A 24,877-nucleotide genomic window follows, 5' to 3' on the forward strand; every position below is an offset into this window, starting at 1 on the left:
AGCGACGTACTGGAGATCTTTGAAAGGTTAGGTGAGAACCCAATTCTGGTCGTTTTCTCGGCAGCGGTACACACACTTCAGTCAGTGGCTGTGTTCAGCATTCATTCACTGTAATCCCTAATGCCTCTTAATTCTTCAGCTGGAGGTCCAAGAAATCATTTGCTGGGTTTATTTTTTTGTCGGGACCAATTGCCTCCCACTAGCTTGTTAAACATTTCCATATTTGTGTCGCGTGCGCCTGCCATCTCCTCTGAGTTTGTTTACTTCAAGAGGCAGCGCGCCTTTGTGTGTGTCTGTGTGTGTGTGCATGTGTGTGCGTGTGTGTGCATGTGTGTGTGTATGTGTGTGTGTGTGTGTGTGTGTGTGCGTGTGTGTGTGTGTGTGCGTGCTCAGATAGGCCTGCTTTTGGCTCTGCTGTTTCCTCTTTAAGAGATAATAAAAGTGCGGCCTCTCCTGAGTGTTCCGAAAAAGAGCGCTAGAAATATTTCTTCTGTCCCCCCGTTGTGTGTGATGCTGTATTAAAGCCATATTTCGTGTCATCGCTGACAGATATATGGTGTGCCTTAAACAATATGAACTATGTGTTAAGAAATAAATTGCTTACACCACTGGAATTCTTACAGGAACACTTCAATCCAGGCCCCTGCACCCTTTATATAATTATTTCGAGCAGATTTTTCCCAGTGCAAGCAGACGTGGGCACTGATTGCAATAAAACATTCTGGGTGCTGGGGGGGGATGAGGCTGGGAGGGTGGGGGTGGAGTGGCCAGGACGTCAGTTTTCATCGGTTGAGTGGAATTTAGTGATATATGTTTTTTTATATAAATATTCCCCTTTAATGGGTTTTAGCGCATGAGGCCTGCCAGGGTCATTTTAATTTTCACTGCTGGTGCGTGTTCTGCGCGTGATCAAACCAGAGGGGGAAAATGTGATAATCATATTAGTTTTTGCGTGACCTCTGCACACGGGAAGCTCATATTTAGCGCGCGTACCTGCCCTGTTTGTCATCCACTGCGTTGTGTTGTAATGGGGGTGTTGTAAGGAGAGCGAGCACTGCGCTGGCTACTAGATGGGAGGCAGGATGGGAAGGTCAGAATGAATGGCCACACATGGACAGTGCAGTGGCTGAGCAGCTTCTTCACTGTGCACCTAGACAACAGACACTCCACTACAAGACAAAAAACTGAACATTAATATTTAACAACTCTAATGATTTTCATGATCTATTCCTTCTATAACATACATGCACCTCTCACATTCTCTTACTCTTACTCAATGGATTTCTTACATGAAGAACACCTTAAATGACAGGCAGCATTATCTTAAAATAGCCCCCCTCTCTCTCTTTCTCTCTCTGTGTCTCTTTCTCTCTCTCTCTCTCTCTCTCTGTTCAGGAAGGGGAAGGCAGATGCTGAGGAGAGTGAAGGAGTGCCGCATGCCATTCTGCTGTTAATGTGCCTCACACATAAATCTGACTAACGGGAAAGGGACGATCCGCTAACCCACGAGAGGCACTCTCTCATTACTCTACTCAGGAGGGAAGAACGATGGCCTCTCTTGCTCTGTACAACACACACACACACACACACACACACACACACACACACACACACACACACACACACGCCACGCACGCACGCACGCACACACACACACACACACATGCTGGTTTAAGCACAGACACACAGCAGCGTCCCTTTCTGTGTGTGTGTGTGTGTGTGCCTTCCTGTGTGTGATTGAAAGCTTCCTGTCTCCCCTGCTGTTGCTCCTCTGCAAACCCAGCCCCCTCCACTGATCCTCATGAATATTCATACACGGCCTTATAAAAAGAACAATGATTGACATGTACCAGTGTTGCACCACACAGATGGGATCAGAATTCAAGCCTTCAATCCAGCCGTGCTCGGCCATATCTAAAAAAAAAACACACCCAAAACATATTGTCTTTGAGCAAGATCAAAAATCACAGTGTGTCCGTAGGAGGGTTGCACTGCACTACTGTGTGTGTGTGTGTGTGTGTGTATGTGTGTCTCTCTGTTTTTCTGTGTGTGTGTGTGTGTGTGTGTGTGTGTGTGTGTGTGTGTGTGTGTGTGTGTGTGTGTGTGTCTCTCTCTCTCTGTATTTCTATTTGTGTGTACAGTATGTGTGTGTGTGTGCGTGTGCGAGAGCGTGTTTCCCAGCAACCCTGATATGGTTCCTCTCAAACAGGAACAAAGTGTGTCTTTTGTGTTGTCTTTCTTCTCTGGCGCTTTTAAATCATTAGTTCTCATTGACTGACTGATGGATTCGGCGCAGCGGCATGACGGCAGCCCTGTGATGTGATCCAAAGCCTCCAGGAGGTGGATTATCCCCTGGCTGGATCCTGGTGCCCCCATGCCCAAAAGTTCTGCCTGTGAGGGTAGGGGTAAATGGGGGAGGGGGGGGGGGGGTTGTGGTGGGGGTCGTAGTGGGGGTGGGAACAACAACACTGGCCCAACGCGATTGGCAAGCGGCTGGCTCCGATAAAGGACGGTGGTGAGGTAATTAAAAGAGAGCACAACATCCTTCCTCTCTCCTCTCTCGCCATCCCTCCATCATCTTCCCCACAAGCCCATACAAAAACAAGAGCAGGAGAAAAAGAAAAAATGGAGACAGAGAGAAAGAGTGAGGGAGAGAGAGAGAGAGTGATTGAGTGAGAGAGAGAGAGAGCGACAGAGGCCATGGTGACATGCTCTCTGCAGGCCCCCAGCTCTGCCTTTCAAAGCGTGCCAAACTTTTGAAGAGGCCCTCTTTCAGTTTATAAATCGCCTCCACTCCCCACCTCCACCCCTACACCCCCCACCTCCACCCCTCCACCCCCCACCTCCGCTCCTCTTCCCCTGTGCCTGTGCGCTCCTCCACCCACCAACACCGCAGCCCCCTCACTGACTCACTCACATCTTGGCAGAGCCATGTCTGACAGCCAAATCAAACCGATGTGACTGATGGGGAAGAGTGTGTACGAGTGTGTACATGCGCATGGGTGTGTGCACGTGTGAGTGTGTGTGTGTGTGTGTGTGTGTGTGTGAGTGTGTGAGTGTGTGAGTGTGCACGGATGGCAGGCTGAAGGATAACAATCAAAGGAATGAGAGAATACAGGTGTTTGGGTTTACGAGACAAGCGCTGTTGCCCGGGCCTTTGACAGCTGTTGATGTTATCAGCTCTGCCGGGCTGTTATTGGCTGCGGCTTTAAAAGGCTCAGGGCTGGGGGGTGAGGAGGGTGTGGAGGGGGTTTGGGGGGGGGGTTAAGGCCTCTCCCTCAGAAACCTCCCAATGCTTTATAACATTTGGCTGAACTTTCGGATGTGAACCTCCCTCCTGACTCTCCTACAATCAAACCGGTCAGGGAAGAGAAAGACAGAGAGAGAGAGAGAGAGAGAGAGATAGAGAGGAGGGAAAGATGAGAGACATAGAGATAGGGGGGAAGACAAGTAAAATATTATTGACTGCAGCGTTTCACGTCTATTAGGGAGAGACCCAGTGGGGGCCAGCAGGAGGGGGGTGGGGGGGTGGCGCTGGGCTTGTGGGATGCATCTGCGATAGCTGACAGGCTTCAGGATAATCAGGGGGAAATGAAAGCAGTGGAGTAAGAGCCCCGCGCCATGCCAGGGGTCGCCGCCAGCACACACCAAACAAGCACACAGCACCGAGAGAGGGAGGACTGGTAGCCATTAGTACCACACTCACAAGGACACTCCCATAAAGAAAGAAAAGGTCTCTCTCCCTCTCTTTCTCTCTCTCTTCTTTATGTTTTGCAATCCCAATTCTGTCTTTCCACTTGTCTCAATAAATCATGCCGCGGGCTGAGTTGAGAGCCTCATCAAGACCATCGCCATGCTAACGTGTCATCAGCACTCTGCAGCTGTTTGCTCTGTGCCTGAGGAGCAGTGGGCCAGGCAGAGGATATGTTGACCCCTTGTGTCTCGGAGGGCAATGATTTCCTGCATTTCCATGGTGTCTGGCCGGGAATGTTTCCAGTGACATGGTGACTTCTTCTGCAAGTCTGCATATGAAAATCACACAGACACATTGTTTGTGCTCCCAACCACTGTACACATGGAGTGCTGTTTCAACTCTTAACCCAAAATGCCACGCCTTTGACCGTAATGTGGCAGAGGAGTAAGACAAAAGCCCAAACTCCATCTTTCTTTTGTCTTTCCCTCTCTCCAACTCTCCTCCCGTTTTTTTTTTTTTTTTTTTTCCCACAGGAGCCAGCCCGTGGTGCTGCACTGAAAAGGACAGGCGTTCACCACTCTCGCTCCACACTGGCTCACATCACGTCACATCACATCACGCGGCGTAATCCTCCTGCCGTTTAGACCCACTGAGCAAGATAGCAGTGGAGGTGTCTAACAGAGAACCCGCAAGACGCCATGGAGCGATAGCAGCGGATTTCCCCTTTCAAACTATTTTATTTTCCCCTCTGATAAAAAAAACGACTGACCCCAGCAGAGATTAGCCATAAAGAAGAGGGGAGGTATAATATCCATAATCCTTTTTTATTCCATTTTTCTTTCTCTTCTTTTCTTTCTCCTGAATGTTAATTCTCCGTGCGGTAATGCTCGCCATGGATAATCTGTATGGTAATGGATCCGCCTCAGCCCAACTCCACACATAAATGTGTCAAAACTCGGAAAAAAGAAAAAGGGGAGGAAAATGAGTTCCGGGTCTTAGGCTCTTCCTTTCTCCCCACTCCCACCTCACAAAATATTAATTTCTGCTTCAAATGTTGGTGATGGATACTCAGGAATATGGACTAATAGCTGAAATTATATTTGGTAATAATTTATGTGCTGTGGTCCCCAGTGAGGCTAGGCTTGCTGAGGCCCTGGTCTAATTCATCTGTAGGAATCCGAGATGAATTCCATGATGTTCCTATTCCAAGCCGGCCCTTCTTCAGTGATCGCGATCGGCATCACTCCCCATTATCCACCGCAAAGTTAAAACGCTTACATTTTCTAAAGTTTACACACAAGTCATCCTGTGCGGGCTTCAGATATCACACACTCCATCAAGCGCTTGTTTATTCGTTAGCAGCCCGTTTCCAACTACAATATTTATGCTTCTCACAAGTCTTTCTTTTTTTTTTTTTCTTTTTTATTGCAGATTCCCTTTTTCCCCCTTTCTCCCACCCCTTTTTGCATAGACAATTTCCCCGCTTCGTTAACGGAAGCATATCAAAGCCCCCCCCTCCACTAGAGGTGGGAGATAAATGGAGGGAGAGGATGGAGGAGGAGGGGGTCATTAAATGAAAGAGCAATACATGTTGTTCTCCACTCAGCTCCTTCTTTCTAATGCGTCCAATGACAAATTACATCCCCCAGGTTTCCCTTGTTATTCCACAGTTACGGTGGGTGCATGAGTTTGCCTGGCTCGCTACGAGGAGGCTGATTGTTTCGGTGGGCTTCTGCCCGTGCTAGCGTCTCTGCCCCAGCCTCTTGTCGGCGGTAAAGGCTATCGCCGTGATGAATGAACGGTGGACGGTGTCCACGTGAGGCGTCGGCCCAGTGGTGGTCAGAACGGAGATGTCTCGCTTCCTCTGGCCACGCAGCCGTGGGAGTGTCTGATGAGAGTTGTGTCTGAGGAGCCTCTCCTGGTGGTGAGTCAACTACTTTTGACATTAGTCCATCTCTTTGGAACAGCTGTTGCGCACCATTACACCAACTCAACAGAGACCATGGCAGATAAATGAGAATGCCTGAGTATGGTCTTAATACAAGCACTTGTAAGTCTTGCTATTGCCTTACAACAGCCACTATTAGCATCAAATCCCCTTTCTCATCTTAAAATCCCCTTTCACACATTGTAAAGCTATGACTAATTAAAAAATAGGTAGATGTTTAATTAGATCCATAACTACTCCCAAACTTGCCGTTTCTCGGGTTTCATTGGCATGACCAATCTACCAAGATATGTACCGATATCAGATTCTCAAGCCAATCAGATTGGACAAATCTCTGGATGGGTGGCACTCAGACCCACTCACTCCAACCAAGCCAGGCAAGCAGCATCCTGCAGCCAATGCTACTGTGATTATAACCGTAATCACAAAAAAATAAGTTAAGCAGCTCGGAATCTGATTTCCTAAACCCCGCCTGCACGGCTTGGTCCCAGCAGTCTTGTCAACAAGTCAGAGATTAATTTCAGGGGCTTCGCCAAAGCAACCGTCTGGTACACAACTGTTATGTGTGTGTTGGGGCCAGGGTGTGTGTGTGTGTGTGTGTGTGTGTGTGTGTGTGTGTGTGTGTGTGTGTGTGTGTGTTGGTGTGTGTGTGTGTGTGCGTGTGCGTGTTGGGGCCAGGCATGGACTGGCACATCATTTGAGAGACTGAAGAGGGAGAGGCTGAGGTCGAGTCTTGCTAGCCGAGGCGATTAGAAAGTTACTGACTGTCACGTGAAACGCCGAGACCCCCCACTCCCCCAGCCGACCCCACCCCAGCAGATGCGCTTAGGCAACATGGTGGATGGGATCCTACTTATCAACAAGTGGTTCCAATCACCTCGTGGCCGTGGTGGCGCTGGCATATGGAGCAGGGTGGTGACGGGGGAAATACCATCGGCAGCCCATAAAGCAGCACCCTGGCAGTCGGCTCTGGAGACTCGCTCTGGGGATGGAGGGGGTGCCGAGAGGAGGCACGCTGAGGGATGGCTTCATTTAAGACCCCAGGGGCCCCTCCCCAGGACTTCTGTCCAAATGAGAGGAAAGCCGGTGTGTGTGTGTGTGTGTGTGTGTGTGTGTGTGTGTGTGTGTGTGTGTGTGTGTGTGAGTGTGGGGGGGGGCGTGTTGGGGGAGGGGGGTGGGTGAGATCACAGAGTAGTCCTCCACTTCCTCCTACTCCTGTGCCTCCCTATGAGAGGGGTCTCATCTGCCACTGGGCCTCTGAACTGCATGTGGGGCAGTGTGTGTGTGTGTGTGTGTGTGTGTGTGTGTGTGTGTGTGTGTGTGTGTGTGTGTGTGCCACATGGGGTCTGGCAGCACGCTGGTGGCATTGAGTGTCTTTGTGCCAAAGCAGAAGTCACATGTTTCCACACAATACGTGTTTCAGGAGAAATTCTTATTTGGAATTCCACTATAAACCTGACGCACATTAAAACACACACACACACACACACACACACACACACACACACACACACACACACATAGAGTGTTCTCCCAACCAGACTTTGTAGCAGGAAGCAGAGTGGCCCTGTTAACAGAACTGGTGCCAGAACCAAATGTACTACATCTGCAGAAATTAATTATGCACTTTATGATTTTAATAATATGTAACAAAAAGAAAAAAAGAGGAGTGAGAATAAAAGGATGGATAAAAGGAGTGAGAGAGGGAGGGAAAAACACGTTGCAGCTTTTATCATGGCCCTCTTTTCCAAATTTAGAAGTGCTGCGTTGATAAGCTTCCCCTTTGCTTTGAGGTAAGGAGGCTCATTGACTTGGGAAGCAAAGGACCAGAGGAGAGAAAATGGAAAAAGGGGAAATAAAAAAGACGCATACATAACACCCCATCAGCCCCCACCTCAATCTCGTCTTTGTAATTAGCTACAGTCATGTCAGCGTTTTTTAAAGAAACATTTCCAAAGCGATGAAAAGAGAAGATTCTCTCTCTCTCTCTCTCACCGCCTCCCTCTGTGTGTGTGTGTGTGTGTGTGTGTGTGTGTGTGTGTGTGTGTGTGTGTGTGTGTCTGTGTGTGTGTGTGTTTGTGTGCGTGTGTTTATGTGCACGTGTGTGTGAGTGTGTGTGTGTCAGCTGTGAGGGACAACAACGTCACACCATATCCCAACAGAGCATATGCACGGTACGTGTGTACATTATGCCTGTGCGTGTGCGTGTATGTGTGTGTGTGTGTGTGTGTGTGCACTTGCGTGTGTCTTCCTTCTTAAACAGCCCGCTAATCACACAAATTATTGCATCTAATTACTGCTCCGGCTCTAATTAATTCCTTCAGTATCACATCATAATAATAATAATAATAATAAAGCTTTATTTGTATAGCACCTTTCATACACAGAATGCAGCTCAAAGTGCTTTTTACATTTGAAACATGTAACACAATAATAGTCAGTCAGTATTCCAGGAAGAAACATTTGTGCATTCACACCACAGCACCTGTTTTTGCAAAATCCTCGTTGTTAATTTGCTTATAAAACAAACAGCATTTGCATAAAATGTTTAATGAACGGTTTAGCCATTTGGCACAATGCCCCCATCACACGTTTTGGGCCGCGTACAGGGGTCAGGGGGAAGGGACTCCTGGGTTATCCTATAGAAGCCGTGTTGGGGCATCGTCTCCGCGCCTCTCCCTCCCTCCCCGCAATATGCATTAGTGAAAGGAAAACACTCACCACTAATTAATATGAGCACGCCGCGCTAATTGCTCTGCTGTACAACAAGCGAGTTGTTGAACCCTTTTAAAAAATCATGTCAGTTTGGGCTGTGGTCCCAGCTATGTACACGGAGATGGAATGAGAGAGGGCTTAAGACACAGGTTAGGACATCGGCGTCTCTCTCCTCATCACTTGCTCTGTGTCGGCGATCTAGTGAGCTGGGCAGAGCAGCTGAACTACTGGACACACTATATATATCACACACAATCATTCCTATGTGTGTACCGGTAAACACGGTGCGTACACAATGCCTTTAGTCATGTTTATATTGTTTTTAAATCAGAGGAGTTCAACTTTCAGATAAACACAATACAATAATGGCTTGTTAAATATTGTTTACCTTTGTTGTATGTTGATAAAAAAGTGTTTTTTAATTACAATTAATGATTGACAGTACTATAATCACAAACACGTGTGTATACTTTTTTAAAAAATGTACATACATTTACATTTATTCATAAAATAAATGAACAATAAGTTATCTAGGTGACAATTGACTTTTTTGTTTCGTGTCTGTAGGAACATTGCGTATTGAAATGGCACACTATGCGTTGAGCTGCTCTCACCCTCTCTCTCCCTCATGATTTCCTATTACACTAATGGCTGTTTCTTTGGACACTCTTCCCCCTACTGGTGTGAAGCCATAACTAAGAATCTACAATCATTGTGTTTATTCACAACAGTTTTTGCATTTGTAAACTCAATTTTAAAATAATCAAGTTAACTATGACACTTAAGAAAAAAAACATTGGAAGTTCTGTATTTGATGTTAGTATAGTGGTAGCATATGCATTTGAGAGATCCAAGCATTGAAGTCTGTCTTTTCAGTCTCTGAAAGTATACTGTAAGGCTTCTGCGTTCATTTGTATTGTGTTGTGTTGATTTGAGGTAGATGTAGTGTGTGTGTGTGTGTGTGTGTGTGTGTGTGTGTGTGTGTGTGTGTGTGTGTGTGTGTGTGTGATAGTATTGTCCTGACGCATCTGGAATAGTACTCAGACACTGAGCAGCAGTAGCTGTATCCTTCTGAGGCTCATATGACTGCACACAGCACATGCACACACACACACACACACACACACACACACACACTGTACGGACACTCAGATACCACAGGGGCTCCCAAACCCACTGCAACACTGGATAAATCACACCCCAAATCTCAGCATCTCTCTCTCTCTCTCTCTCTCTCTCTCACACACACACACACACACACACACACACACACACACACACACACACACACACACACACACACACACACACACACACACACACACACACACACACACACACACACACACACACACACACTTACACCAGAGGCCACTCAAAAAAAGCCAGGACACTTTCTGGCGCATTTGCCACAAATCACGCAGGTTTCCATAAACAGGGCATAAAACACAGGTCCGTCGCTCTGCCTCCGCTCGCACCCATCCCTCAGCACAGCGACTAAACACCATTCCCATCAGTTTATCTGAACGTGGCGTACCTGCTCCCATAATATATTACCCCAAAGCAAACACAGATAGGCCAGACTAATGTTTTTGCAGGGAGAGTAAGCTCAATCATTTCAATTCCTACATCTGCTTAAAAGAACGAGAGAAGACAGAAAGAGAGAGAGAGAGAGAGAGAGAGAGAGAGAGAGGTGCATCCAACAAATTCAAAAGCTGTTCTGAGTTAAAAGGCATGACGTGAATTAGCCGTACGCTCGCTAGGTGGTGATTTTTTGACGTCAGCCATTAAGAATTAATCTTCCTCCATAATTAATGACACCTCCAAAAGTTGGACATTAATTTTTGATCCTCCCCTATCCCGGCCCATTATTTGCGAGGAATCAAATGAAATCTCCAAACAGTAATGTGGTGCGGTGGGGTGCCGTGTCGTGTGGTGTGGTGTGGCGTGGGGTGGTGGGTGCAGCAGACCTGGTGGAGGTGGCAGCGGTAGGGGCTGAGGGAGCGCGAGAGGAGAGACTTGGGTCCCTCACATTCATCACTGTGGGCGGCTGACACTGTTCCATTGTCCTCCTGGAGGTCCTCAGCTGTGACCCACATAGAGCCCAACGCCATGCTCTCCGTCTCATTCTCTCTCTTTACACACACACACACACACACACACACACACACACACACACACACACACACACACACACACACACACACACACACACACACAGACCAGACAGAATGAGCCTGACCATACCAGAGGCATGACGGATGTGCAAAACAGATTTACAAGCTTACACCACTGTAAACATGTTAAATGTAAAACACCTTGGTGGTGCATGCTGAGCACAACAAAGTTCATTGGTCTTCTCTCTTACACCTTTATCTACTAAATAGTCTCTTCCTCCCTCCATACCTGCCTCTGTCACCATACACATAGAAGCCCACAAAAACCAGCATATTTGCAGATCACCACGCCATCGCACACAAAAAACACACGAATGCATTCGCACTATCATGACAAACACTCGTCCCGTCCAATAAACAAGCACCGGCCGCTGTTTGCACTCCCAGAAACACACAGAGAGGCCCCTGCCTTGCCTAAATAATTACCCCACTTCCCAGTACGATCCCTCATCCCCGGCATAAAGCACACTATAGGTTCTCTCCACCCCCCCTCCCCTCCAACCCCCCACCCCACCGCCCACCCGCCCCTTGCGCTCTCATTAGAACACTTGGGGTCTGCCACAGAGCCAGTCTATTTGAGAAATTATCAATTAAAATGGGGCATCATTTGCATAGGAGGAGAGGCGAGATTAATGGGAGGGAGCCAGGCCACGCCGGCATGTCTGCCTCTCTGCAATCCGGCACCACTCAGATTGTTTGTGACCAACCTTAAATCCTGGAGTCCCAACGAAGATGAACGGCCCGCGCCGCTCTTAATGTCAAGGCGGCTGAGGCCCGGCCCCAGATTTATTAGGAATATTATCACAAACATGTCTCAAGTTTTCGCTTTTAATATGTGCCAAGCTCCTCGGAGGAATGTTTCCACACGCAATTACGCTCCTCAAGGCTCGCATTCCTGTGCCTAGCATATCATATATTAATAAATATCTACTCTCTCCCTCTCTCTCTCTCCTTTTTTAATATACATGTAAGTGTGTGTGTGTGTATGTGTGTGTGTGTGTGTGTGTGTGTCTGTGTGTGTCTGTGAATGTATAAGTGTGTGTGTGTGCGTGTGAGTGTGTGTGTGTACTGTATGTGTGAGTGTGTGCAAGGGGGAGGCGGAGAATCTGCACCAGCGGTCCTACTTATAAATCATGTTACCCTTTTTTTACACACATACTCGCGCGCACACACACACACACACACACACACACACACACACACACACAGAGAGAGAGAGAGAGAGAGAGAGAGAGAGAGAGAGAGAGAGAGAGAGAGCGAGAGAGAGAAACAACATCCGTATCCTCCCAGTGAAATAGGCCAACTGATCATAGCTGTTGTTTGACAAAACAACACCACCACTAACATCTCTGATGCACAGAAACAACATTTTGCCCATTAAAATGGCTACCTCAGCGCCATGGCCCTAGTCCACTCTGGGGAAGTGGCGTGCGTGGACCTCCACTGGGCTGGACAGGTGGCCACAGCACCTTGCTGCTGGTCGTCTGCCGCAGCGGTCCAGCCCTCCAGACAGACACACAGCAGAGCAGACAGAGATGGGCTAATGGCTCAGAAGAGTCATCGCCTGTGTTCACTGCCTCCTCTCCTCCTCAGCACACTCCACTGTATGTGGAGAGAGAGAAAGAGAGGGGAAGAGAGAAAGAAAGAGAGAGAAAGATAATAACATTCTTAGCCTGTAAAAGAAGTAATGTTTCAATCTGGGCTGTATTGCTCCTTAATTGTCCTTAAAGTGCTTTCTTCTGTCATTCTTCAGCTGTGATTGACAGCTACAAATGTCTGTGATATTGTTAGCTGCAATTCTAGACTAAACAAGATTTGCTTTCTTTTCTGTCAGTAAGCAGTTGTTGTTTTTAAAGCACATTTAAATCACACAATTATACATGGAAAATGTCTGATAAAGTTTGCCTCTGAGACATTTTTTTAAATGCCGTGCCTTTTATTGATTTATATAGCAATTGTCTTTGCATATCCCTCTCTTGCACCATTACTAAGTTTTTACATCATGCAAAATCATCCAAAAGTTTTAACACCAGAAATAAAAAAGTTGTTCTATAAAAGTTGTACTACTAAAAGTTGCTTTATTATATATTTAAAGTCATAATTTCATTCAGTGTGAATGGTGGTGTGTCATGTGTACAGAACAAAGACTGTATAAAAATGGCATCAAGATGCACACCTGTGTCCAGTGTGTGTGTGGTGTGTGTGTGTGTGTGTGTATGTGTGTATGTGTGAGTGTGTGTGTGTGTGTGATGTATGCTCGCCAGTTTGATATAAACACGCAGGCACGGTTGGTGAATATGGATTGCTCTCCCAAAGGCTAAGTGGGTTGGCTCGTTTAATATCCCCCAATTAGAGTGTGATTTGAGAGATCAGCCGATGACTAGCCCAGGCCCTCTCCAGTGCGCAGAGGGGCTGTCACCGAGTGTCACAGACAGGGAGTGCAAATGTATGCGGTCAATTACCGCACTCGTGGCCCAGCCAGCCACAGGCCCTGGCTAAATATAAAATGGCAGCTAGGAGGCCCAGGAAATGGTGCATGAGCATGTGGTAATGCCCAGAGACCAGACTGCAACCGAGTGTGTGGTGTGTGTGTGTGTGTGTGTGTGTGTGTGTGTGTGTGTGTGTGTGTGTGTGTGTGTGTGAGCCCCTGATCTGCTGCTATTACGTTTATGGAGGCTTACAGGTCCAAATGAAGCCACCTCTCTCTGCGTCTACCATCTCTCTGTGTATCTCTCTCTCACACATACACACTCTCTCACACAGACAGAGACACAGACACACACACACACACACACACACACACACACACACACACACACATACTTGCGCGCGGCGTCTCTGGTGGTGTAGCGTGGGGCCCTGTGTGACCTGCGGTGCTGTAGCGGAGCGCTGGCTCTGATGCGCGGGTGATTATAGGGGGATCCAGCGCCTCTGCCAGCAGCCCAGCCACCGGCAGCTCGTCCTAATTGCTCTCAGAGGGGGGAGAGAGAGAGAGAGAGAGAGAGAGAGAGAGAGAGAGATGGAGGGAGAGAGAGAGTGAGAGAGAGAGAGAGAGAGCAGGAGAGCTGCTCTGGTGAAAACAGCACAGATGTGCTGCTTCGCTCTCTTTCTTGCCTCACGCCGCTCCCCACAAGCATCCAGACGCCATGGAGGGAGAGAGGAAAGGAGAGGGGGAATAAGAGAGTAGAATGAGAGAGAGAGAGAAGGAGAGATGGAGACCCATTATTAAAGCTATTGCTAATTGAGATAGGAGCCAAATAATGGGAGGTGACACTTTAATGAAGACATGCTATGTGCTCCTACCTCCTTTTGCCTCCTTTCCCTCTACACCAAGAGTGAGGGCAACAAATACTCCCACTTCCTCTGGTAGATTATAAGAACAGAGAGAGAGAGAGGGAGACTGAGAGGATGAGAGAGAGAGGGAGACTGAGAGGATGAGAGAAAGAGAAAGAAAAAGAGAGATTGAGAGGATGAGAGAGAGAAAGAGATCGACGGAGAGAATGAGAGAAAAAGTAAGAGAGTGACAGAGGATGGGAGAGAGAGAAAGACAGAGAGAGTGACAGAGGATGGGAGAGAGAGAAAGACAGAGAGAGTGACAGAGGATGGGAGAGAGAGAAAGACAGAGAGTGACTGAGGATGGGAGAGAGAGAAAGACAGAGAGAGTGACAGAGGATGGGAGAGAGAGAAAGACAGAGAGAGTGACTGAGGATGGGAGAGAGAGAAAGACAGAGAGAGTGACTGAGGATGGGAGAGAGAGAAAGACAGAGAGAGTGACTGAGAGAGGATGAGGAAGAAAAGTGGAGATATCCTCTCATGGTCATTGTGGGCTTTTGGAACAGTGTGATTGGACCTTTATGATAAAACTCAATTAGACATCCCCGGTGTGGTCACTCTCACTGAGCCTGGGCCTGCGTGACGCTGCAGTATCTACCATCTGTGGTTTAGGCCAGTATTTGGTGTAATCTCCACACTCCTGGACTCAGAAGTAGACCCATTCTGATCAGAAGTACTGTTCAGCGTGCCATTGCAAATCCCAATCAATGCCGGACCGCAGAATATTGAATGCACCCTCCAATGAAGCCTGTTTTGGTAAGATATGGATTTAACGTTGCATGCTGTTTTTGCGGATAATAACATCAGATAAGTGATTTTCTAAACACTGAGAATAAATCTGAGATGTTCCCAGTGCTGAGACAGTGTGCACTTGTTCAGTGCTATGTGTCTCTTGCAATGTCTCAATGTTTCATCAATGTTTCCTCAATGTTTCCTCCTTACCAATGGGATGTCCAGAGGAGATTAAAGTGGTGAACCTTCAAACCACACGATGACACCTCTCATACAGAAGCCATTTCTCCTTTTTCCGACCGGGACAGAGGATGCTGGAATCAAAAAGTGGTATAAATATTTATGAATGGTATTATTCCTCTCCTTTCTTCTTTACGATGAGATGTTGATTTCCCCTTGCCTTATTCAGTATCCCACAGAACCTTCACAGCATGTGATCAAAAGCCATACCCAATCATACAGGCATGTGCGACACACACACACACACACACACACACACACACACACACACACACACACACACACACACACACACACAGCGCACACACACACACACACACACACACACACACACACACACACACACACACACACACACACACACACACACACACACACACACACACACACACACACACACACACACACACACACACACACACACACACACACACAACACACACACACACACACACACACACACACACACACACACACACACACAAACACATTCACCCACCATTCAAAAGACAAAGTAATACATTTTCTGTTAAAATCTAAAATCCCATTTTGGTCTGTAAGAGATTTTCCTGAGCCCATGGTGCCGTGTGACTGATTCTAGCGTGTGTGGACAGGACGTGCGGAGCTGGCTCCGTGCGAGCGCACTGCTCCTCCTCCTCCTCAGGAGGCTCATGAGTGGGTGCGGGACCCGTCCATTAGCAGCCTGTGCAGCCCATGAAGAGCTTGTTGAAGCCACTCACACAGCCGACCGGAACAGAGCTCCGGGGTGCCCACTCCATCCACACACTCACGCGCTCACTCAGGCTGGGCTTCTGAACCACCAGCAGGCCTCATGGGCTCTTCCACCTGGGCACACAAAGCCCTAGACATGGGCTGAGAGAGCTCTTCACATCCATTTCTACAATATGCATGTTCAAATGCTCTTTATTATATAACATTTAAATGAGAAGGCAACAACCACCTAATCAAGTGACTACTGGCTGATGTAGTTTAAAACACACTATGCCTGATAATAGAGAGAAGAAATACTGTTTATCTTGTGTGTGTTAGTGCGTGTGTGTGTGTGTGTGTGTGTGTGTTTGTGTGTGTAGGTGTGTGTGTGTGTGTGTGTGTGTGTGTGTGTGTGTGTGTGTGTGTTTGTGTGTGTGTTTTCTGAGGTATTTAATGTTGTGTTGATGTGTGTGTGCCTGAGCTGTCTGTACGTGTCTTCATTGAGGCCACTGGAACAGAACTCAGCAGGGGACGCCGGGCAGATGTTGTTATGATGCTGTGTTGTGACAGAGGTGCAGATGATTTTAATTGCCAGGTTTTTCTGGTTACTGACTGTCTTAGCATTACAAACATTAAAGTTCCTTTCTTTTGTACATGCTGCACTTTAGCAGAACTTGAGCATGGTTAACCGGAACCGTTGTATAACCAGCAAAGCTCCAAATGAACGTCAAATCAGTTATGTTTAGGTAATGTAAAGCTGGAATACTTAAAACAGAAAAGAGATGTTTTAATAAGGATGTGGAATGGAGCAGGAAATATTTGCCTGAAATAGTGTGCTACAAACCCCAAGCCTTTGGCAATTATAGCCCACTAACTCATCCGGAAGGCTTAGCAGGATTTTATGTCATTTTATGCGTACCTCTATGCATATGTGCTACTGTATGCATACTTTATGCGTACATATTTAACTAGAACATAGATACTGCTCTATGTTTAGCAAGGTTGTGTTCCTGCTTCATGAAAGACTGAAGAGGTTTCAAAGTGAAATTAAGACTACAGGAAATGTTTACAAAAGGATAGGTCCCACTTCCACTATTTTAACAAGCCTAATGTCCTATACATTTATACAGCATTTCATTCATGTGCAGCATGACAACACAGTGTACTTGTTGTAAACAAACATGTTGGTACAGAATTAACATATGGTTTAAGGGGCAATTAGTTTTAAGGGCAGGCCATGAGAGTTGGGCCTACAGCATGACAGAACATACTGTATGTCAAAGGTATATTGTACCTGTGGCTGCTTAAGAAAGAGTAGGCCTTGCTGAATTAACACACAGATGTTTATACTGAACGGGAATGTGGTACACTGAAGATTTCCCTCCAGTTGGCTGTGGTCTGCTACAGGAGAGGCTTATCTGGAGCGCTGCATACTCCCCTCATTAAAGACTGGACTGTAGGAAAGCCCCTGAGGACCGCACACTGTCCCTCTTCATTGATCAGTCAATTTGCCACCATGTGACCCCTTACCATCTCTCCTCTCCACTTCAACATCTCCTCTCTCTCTCTCTCTCCTTTCCCTACCTCCTTCCCCGATACTCCATCTTTCTATTTCCTCTTTTCTGGAGCGACAATACAGAGCACAGGGCACAGTTCCTGAGTACTCATGTAATAGCACACTTCAGACATTCCTCTCTCTGTATTCCCTGACTTCTGTGTCAGCGCCACCCAGAGGTAGGCGATTACCTGTCTCCCCCCCCCTCACCAGCCCTTCTATTTCCCCTCTTAATTCCTGCAGTGTGTATAGAGAGATGGTAAAAAATGAGGCTCCTTACGCAGGGAGCAGGGGCCCGCTTTGATTGAAGTGAGTGATTTTCCCAGCCACACCTGCATAAAATGGATGATAATGCTGTTGAAACCATTTATTACAACTTTACTAAGATGAATATGGGCTGTGTTCTCTCATCATGCAAATGGTGGCAGATAATAAGGCCTCTCTTTCTCTGGAGACGCCGAAGAGAGGAACTTTTCTATCTTTTTTTTTTTCCTTTGCTTTTTCCTGAGATTTGCGCTTTGCTTTAAAAAAAAGAGATATTATTGTATCTTCTGTGAGTGAGCTGTGAGAACTCCGGCAGGGCCCTTGCTGGTGTGAAATGGGTGCAGTGGAGATTTGCACTGACTGCTGGTTAGAAAACACACACTGCGATGTAAATTTGCGCATGAATGCTATTTATGTTCGTTCTTATGAGATTACTGGCCACTGGAGTAATGCACAGTACAAAGTGTATAATACAAAGTGTAGACAACACGTCTAAAGGTAGGAAAAGGAAGAACTGTGTGTGTGTGTGTGTGTGTGTGTGTGTGTGTGTTAGGGCTGTCAAAATAACTGATTAATTTTGATTAATTAATTTGAGAAAAAATAACTGATTAAAAAAAATAACGCAGATGAATCGATTCCGTATGACCTTTGACCCTGAGCCGTTGTAGTCAGTAACCATTAGACTGTAAAAAGAAGGAGAGAGAAGAAAATGTGCTGCCTAGATCATTGATTGGAACATTTACCTTTAAACTTGTCTGCAGCAAGGAATTTGCATATCACCGGAGTTCATCAACTCTAAAGTCGCACATCAATGCAAAGAAATAGTGTTGACATTGAGGGGAGTGTTAATTTATTTTCATTGTGTCCCCTAGGTTATATCTGTGGCTTGACATACCTTGTATATGAAAAAAAACTTCTTCCCGAAGCACTTTTGGATTTATTTCCTCAGCATATTAGGTCATATCATAGATTATTATGGCCATTATTAAAATAATAATAAAAGAGTTTTTGAACTTTAATGTCACTAATGCTGATTATTCAATGATTCATTTGAATTTAAATATTTAAAATACTTTCACAACAAATATTATATATGCGATTAATTTAGCTTAATTAATCACAGAGTATGTAATTAATTAGATTAACTTTTTTAATTGATTGACAGCCCTAGTGTGTGTGTGTGTGTGTGTGTGTGTGTGTGTGTGTGTATGTGTGTGTGTGTGGTGTGGTGTGGGGTCTGTTCTCTCGTGGCCTGAAGCCATCTCACCTTGCACATCTCACCTTGCCCATCTCACTCCTTGTCCCCTGGAGGCCACCCATCTCTGGGCCCGTGAGGTCCTGGAGCCAGGCGGTGCCCATGACAGTAGGAGGGAGGCTGGAGGAGTGCAGCAGGGCAGGGGTGGTGGAGTGGGGGCGGTGATCTCAGATGACCGTGAGCAGGTCCAGCTCAGCGGAGGAGAGGAGCGGAGCAGACAGCGAGGCGCTGGGCCGAGCAGCAACACGACGCTGGCCACACAGAGTCCAGCAAGATTGATGGACATCAAGCATCAGGGCCTGTCTCCGGGATCGATCAGGGGGTAGGATTAGAATGTCTTTCCTCTCTCTCTCTCTCTTTCTCTCTCTCCCTCTCAATCGCTGGTTTCTTGTTCCTCCAGGCCACATGTTGCACTCTGGGTGACCTGGCCAGCCACACAAACGCCACATCTATCTCCGTTGGCAGCTTCAAATGTCACCTGTCTCAAGGGTTGAGACGTGCCCACACACACACACACACACACACACACACACACACACACACACACACACACGCACAGGCAAAGGCACATGCATACCAACAAACAAATTGATGCAAATAAACATTATTCTAAAATATTTAGAGAAGGCATAAAGCAGTGGTGGATAATGTCAGTATAAATGCTAAACTGTGATTTTGTTATCATAGACCAATATTTCATCTTTTATTTGACTGTTATTTGCCATGCAAAAATTAATTAGCACACCTCACCTTAGGAGTAATGTGAAAAATAATGATTTCTGTAATTTATTATTGATCATAATGACCTGGCAAGGTTATTTATCTGTCTATCTCAAATAATGAACAAATGACCCTGGATGTTATTTGTTTTTTTAGCATTTCAAATGTTCTTCCTGTTATAGGGCCTTACAATTACAATGCTCAGACTCTCCCTCACTCCTCCTGCTGCAGATGTTCATCCATGATGCTCTCATGTAGCATGCACTCATCTCAGCACCTCAGAGTGTGCTGGCTGTGTCTGCTGCGAGAGAGAGAGAGAGAGAGCGAGAAAGAGAGTAACAGAGAGACAGAGAAAGAGAGAGAGTTACAGAGAGAGTTAGAGGGACTACTCATCTCCTGTTGTTTGTGAGAATGCTGTAGCCAGGAAAACAAATGAATCTGATTACAAATGCAGTAGAGAGAAATCATTAGTGCAGGCGTGTGGAACAACACAGATTACGAATCAACAAGGCACATTAAAAGCACCTCACCAGGGTGAACCTATCTGAAAATGTAAATGTGCAGCAGAGAAGAGAGCGTCAACCTTTATAGACTGCAAGTAATCACCCGGCTGAGGAGAGGAAGGAGGTATATATATATATATATATATATATATATATATATATATATATATATATATATATATAGGTGGTATATATATATATACATATATATGTATTATTTTTTTCTTTCTTTTTTAAAATCAGTGACCGGGTCATTAACCAGTGACTTTAGAGTTCGAACTTCTTGGGCATATTCAAATTTGTTTTATTGGAAGTCACCAAAGTTGGGTTTTTTTGGTCATCTAAAATGCTACTTAGCAAAAGGCGCTGTCCCCGTATGTTGTCCAGGACATTTTACAGTATACTGCAGTGAAAAGCATGAATACTGCTATCACATATTACTTTATTCACAAAAGCAAAATATGTTTAAAAACTCACTCGTGCTTGAAAGATTTTTTTTTTTTTTTGAAAAAAATCAAATCAAATAAATGCAGAACAGCAAAGCAATCTGAGGCATGATGCGGGGTCCCACTGAAAGATAGTCAAACAGGTGCAATCCATTAGCCTCTTGGGACAGAATCCTCTTCATCTGTGAGCCAATCGACTGCATCCTCTGACAGGGGTTCAGGAAATTTCCATACATCCTCAGCTTTGTGCTGTGAGAGGTGGCACTGGTGATTGACGGATCGCGCCTCATGAGATGGGGCCCGCTCACTGCACCTAAAGAATGCCCTCACCTGAATGCACTCTGCATCTCATTGTTTTAACTGGAGATCATTATTAGCACCACATCCACAAGCTAAAGGCGCAAAACGTAAAACAGTTTGGTTGATGTCTGGCACACACACCACATTTGTTTCACAGAGTTCTCGACCAGAAGTGAGTGTATCTGTGGTGTTTTCAATATTCCCAGAGCACATTTTAATACATCCACTATTGTGTGTGTGTGTGTGTGTGTGTGTGTGTGTGTGTGTGTGTGTGTGTGTGTGTGTGTGTGTGTGGTGGCTGCGCTGGTGAGGGATTAGGGCATACCCAGAGTGAAATGGTTGCGGTGGCGCTGGTGGCTGGGCAGACAGTGCTCGGGGGAGGAGAGCGCGCTGATTGCTCCGCGGCTCTGTACTCGGACTAATCTGCCCAGATTGTTGTCGGTGGCCTGGGCCACAGATAAGATGCCGTTGGGATTGGATGGCGCCGGCCCCGGCTCCTTGACACGGCCGCGGCCGAAAACTGCTTTGACGCCCCAACGGTTGCCATCCACTCGCCCCCTCTTGCCCTCCCGGGATATTTAATTTACCAGCGGAAGGCCATGTGGGCTTTTTCTCCCTCCATTTCTTCTTGCCCCTTTGCTCTTCCATCCCCGCCTTCCTCTTCCTTCTTTTAGCCGCTCTCTTCATCTTCTCATCAGGATTATAAAAGGATCTTAAAAGTATCTGTACACGCTCCTCTTTCATACGCTTCTGCTTATTGCATTGCAAATTCCCGGGCCCTCTGGAGTCATGTAAATCGTTCAACAAATGTCTTTGAAAAAGTGTGTCTGAGGGAGAGAGGATGGAGGGGGCAGGGATGAAGTGCAAAAGGAAAGTGCAGGGCTAGAAAATGACTTTTTCCCCTTTTCTCTTTCTCTACTCTCTCTCCCCTCTTCAGATCATTAGAGTGTTTTAATTAAAGGCTACAGGATTACACCAGTTAGTTGATGCCTACTCTTTGACTATATTTCCTTCTTTTTTCACTTTCTTTCTTTCTGTCTTTTTTTATTCATTCTTTTTTGTCTTTCTTTCTTTCTTTCTTTCCCCCATCTATTAGTTTCTTTCCTACAATCCACAGGTACTACTAACACTGATTAAAGGGGGAAAGGGAGATAGAGAAAGGATGTGAAGACTTTACCCTTTGAGTGTGTGTGTGTATGAGTGTGTCACAGCGCACTTCAGGTGAGAGTTCCTGACGGTGCAGCGAGTGAACGCAGGGTAGCATTAAAGCCTTTTACTGAAGAGTGAAGCGGGGAGATCAAAGACGTCCGCCCACGACGGCACTGATCTGAAGGAGAGCACTCCCTCTCGGCTGACACCAGCGCCGCGCCCGAGGGAGTTAAGAGCTGAATTTAAGCCTGTGTCAGATCACCACGTGCCCCCCTGTGGCCTCTACCCACCTGGGTCCTCACCAAAGCAGGCTTTGCTGGTGGACTACATGGGCTTGAGGACCACCCATTCCCCCTTTGCTATGAAACATCACGTTGGGATTGTTCGGGTTTTAAAAATGGCGGAGTAATGAATAATATCGGCTGTTTTTATTCTGTCACAACAGACTGGCTGAGAGGACAACGATGCAGCGCGGCCTACCTGCCTGTATATAAATGTGTGCTTTTTGCATTTGTCCATTTCATATTGTTTTGTGGAAAAAGCCTCCACGAGAGGAGTGGGGAAAAAAGAAGAGACAGGTTTGTCAGAAAACCCAGCGTGAACTTTGGGGAAATTTCCAAGACACCTCTTCAGCTCTCTCTTCCCTTCTCTCTCTCTCTCTCTGGGCTGAGGGAGACGCCGGGCAGCAGGCATGTATGACAGGGCAGTATGGTGGCGTTTGATGGGCCTGACAGACTGTCAGAGGCGGATCACTGCCACTGGGCTGTCTCTGTGCCCCCCCACACCCCAGCCTCTCCTGGCTGCCTCAGCCTCTCCCACTCCCTGCCTGCCTCTCCTATCTGTCTCGCTGAAGGGCTGACCCTTGCGGCTGGCCCTGGAGGCCCTGGCGGTCACGCCGTCGCTGTCTTTCTCCTGCTCCTCTCTGACAGGAGACATGAGCTCTCTGACGCGCGCGCCGGCACCTGGGACACACCAGGGACTGTGCAGGTAAGGCCTGTTGTCTCTCTTCCTCTCTCTCTCTCTCTTTCTCTTTCTCTCTTTCTTTCTCTCTCTCTCTCTTTCAAAACACACACACACATACACACATACTGTCTTTCCCACAAACTCTCACTGCTGTCTCTTAGCAAGCAAATTCTTGAGAGAGAGAGAATGAAAGAGAGAGGGAGAGAGAAGGGAAGAGAGAGGGAGAGAGAGAGAGGGAAAGAAAGAGGATGGATGAAGGGAAAAAAAGTTATTTTAAAGAAGAAAAACAGCATGACAGTTCAAACAGCCCATCCCTTGGTTGTGGAGGCAGACAGGCAGGTGTAGCCAGAGGAAGGCCCTGCAGGGCTGCACACAGTGCTGGACGTGTTTGGGGCTGTTTGCAGGTGTTCAGATAAGGCGTCAACGCAAGGGCAAATGAGCTATGCCTGTCTTCAGCCCAGATGATGGAATTGGTGCTTGCTGTGACAAAATGAGAGGATTAGTGTGTGTGTGTGTGTGTGTGTGTGAATGAGAGTGTGTGAGTGTTTGTGTGTGTCTATGTGTCTATGTGCGTGAGAGTGTTTCCATTGTGTGTGGGATGTGGGACTGGAGTGACGCTCTCCCCTGCGCGAGTGCGTCCACGTCCCGCGGAGAGGTGTAAGTCCTCGGGCTGTGTGTTTCCGCGGCGACGGCGAGCGAGTCAGGTACAGGTGCTGCACACACTCCTAACGCGATTTGAAGCCACTTTCAGAAAAATTACCAAATCTCCACAATTACCTGTTCCGCCTGACGAGGCCATTCCTCGAGATGAGGTCTCCGGTGAGGGATCAGACGCAAAGTCCCCGATGATTATGACAGGCATACGCGCGGGCTCTCGCCTTAAACACCATCTCTTTGCCTTCGCGCCGGTGGAGTGGGCGGTTTGGGTGGAGGGAGAGGAGAGCTGATGGGGGTAATAAGAGGAAGGTTAGCGGATATAGAGAGCCAGTAAGGGGCCTCGGTGGGCCCCAATGAGATCATTAGAATGCAACAACGCCGCCTGCCCGTCAGCCGTCTGTCCTTGGGAGCAATTCTGCTCGCACACACACACACACACACACATACACACACACACACACACACACACACACGGGCGTCGGAAGAGTCAAAATAGCAGATACATATCAAATCAGGTCCTGGAGGGGGGCTTTTCCCCGGACCTGAGGCATCTTTAGCGTTTGGCAAATGGAGGACAACGCGGGTCGGATCGGTAACACATTCCTGAGCAGATGACAGAAGTTAATTATTCAAATTGTTATGGAATCTTACTCCTCACCCCCCCACTCCCAGGCCCATAAATCTTGTCCAGTCCCGTCCAGGGGCAGATGGCAGGAGAGCGACGTGGAGAAGAGAGGAGAGGAGAGGAGAGGGAAGTGACACCTGCTTATTCAGCTTCTCAAGCAGCGAGGCAGCCAGGCCGTCAGAAGGACTGTGTGGCGCATCACTGAGACTCGGCCATTGAAGCGACGCGAGGACACGGGGAGGAGGCCAGCTCCGTTGTGTTGGGGCTGAAATGCGCAGGGACAGGGGCCGGGTCACAGAGCTGGCCAGGATGGAGTTAAGTTCTCGCTTGGCGTACCAATGGCCAGGGGGTGTTTGTTTCTTTTTAAAACGGGCGACTCGCCATATGCGGGGGTCATTAGTCTTCACACACACACACACACACACACACACACACACACACACACACACAGATGGAAAGAAAGAAAATCTGTCCTTCACTTTTTTACAAAGGACAATGTGTCAATGAGGAAATTAAGTCGTTTTTTTTCTTTCCTGTTACTTCTCTCACTTTTTTAAAAAGACCTTGACTTTTATAGAGTGTAAATTTCATCCAAAAATAAAAAGGCCAGGCATTGTTTTCATTGCCATAGAAATACATCCCCCAACTGCTGCAGGGAAATTCGCTAAATCCCAGAGACTATTACATTTCCTATAAATATGAATATTATGTGAGTTGGCCAGCGTCACGATTTATGCTTGTGCTGAAACGAAAACCAGAGACATAAGAGTTAGCAGAAATGGATAAGGGCCGAAAAAAATAAGACGGCTGTGCCAGTTAGATGTTTCACATGCTATTTTTTTCACCACAAGGAAGATAAAGTACCTGCAAATATAGTAAATGAATTCTTA

The 24,877-nt window shown here is 46.9% G+C and overlaps 2 long non-coding RNA genes across 6 annotated transcripts in view; both read right to left on the reverse strand.

The window, feature by feature from the left end:
* The window catches only part of LOC125307416, a 25,871-nt gene extending 11,897 nt beyond the window's left edge, over positions 1–13,974 (reverse strand). Inside the window, exons 1-3 of the long non-coding RNA XR_007195713.1 lie at positions 13,358–13,974; positions 11,925–12,136; positions 10,328–10,492 (exon numbers count right to left, since the gene is read on the reverse strand). This is a non-coding gene — a long non-coding RNA (uncharacterized LOC125307416). The remainder of the gene's footprint in view (positions 1–10,327; positions 10,493–11,924; positions 12,137–13,357) is intronic.
* Positions 13,975–14,274: 300 nt separating this feature from the next.
* The window catches only part of LOC125307270, a 47,720-nt gene continuing 37,117 nt past the window's right edge, over positions 14,275–24,877 (reverse strand). For 2 of the 5 annotated variants that reach the window (XR_007195676.1, XR_007195677.1), the window contains exons 3-8: positions 23,483–23,648; positions 19,535–19,645; positions 18,637–19,106; positions 17,386–17,437; positions 14,810–14,913; positions 14,275–14,615 (exon numbers count right to left, since the gene is read on the reverse strand). This is a non-coding gene — a long non-coding RNA (uncharacterized LOC125307270). The remainder of the gene's footprint in view (positions 14,616–14,809; positions 14,914–17,385; positions 17,438–18,636; positions 19,107–19,534; positions 19,646–23,482; positions 23,649–24,877) is intronic. The other 3 variants (XR_007195678.1, XR_007195680.1, XR_007195679.1) reach the window with 3 other exon arrangements.

This window comes from Alosa alosa, chromosome 14 (assembly GCF_017589495.1).
Source record: "Alosa alosa isolate M-15738 ecotype Scorff River chromosome 14, AALO_Geno_1.1, whole genome shotgun sequence".
In the NCBI taxonomy this organism is placed as follows: domain Eukaryota; kingdom Metazoa; phylum Chordata; class Actinopteri; order Clupeiformes; family Clupeidae; genus Alosa; species Alosa alosa.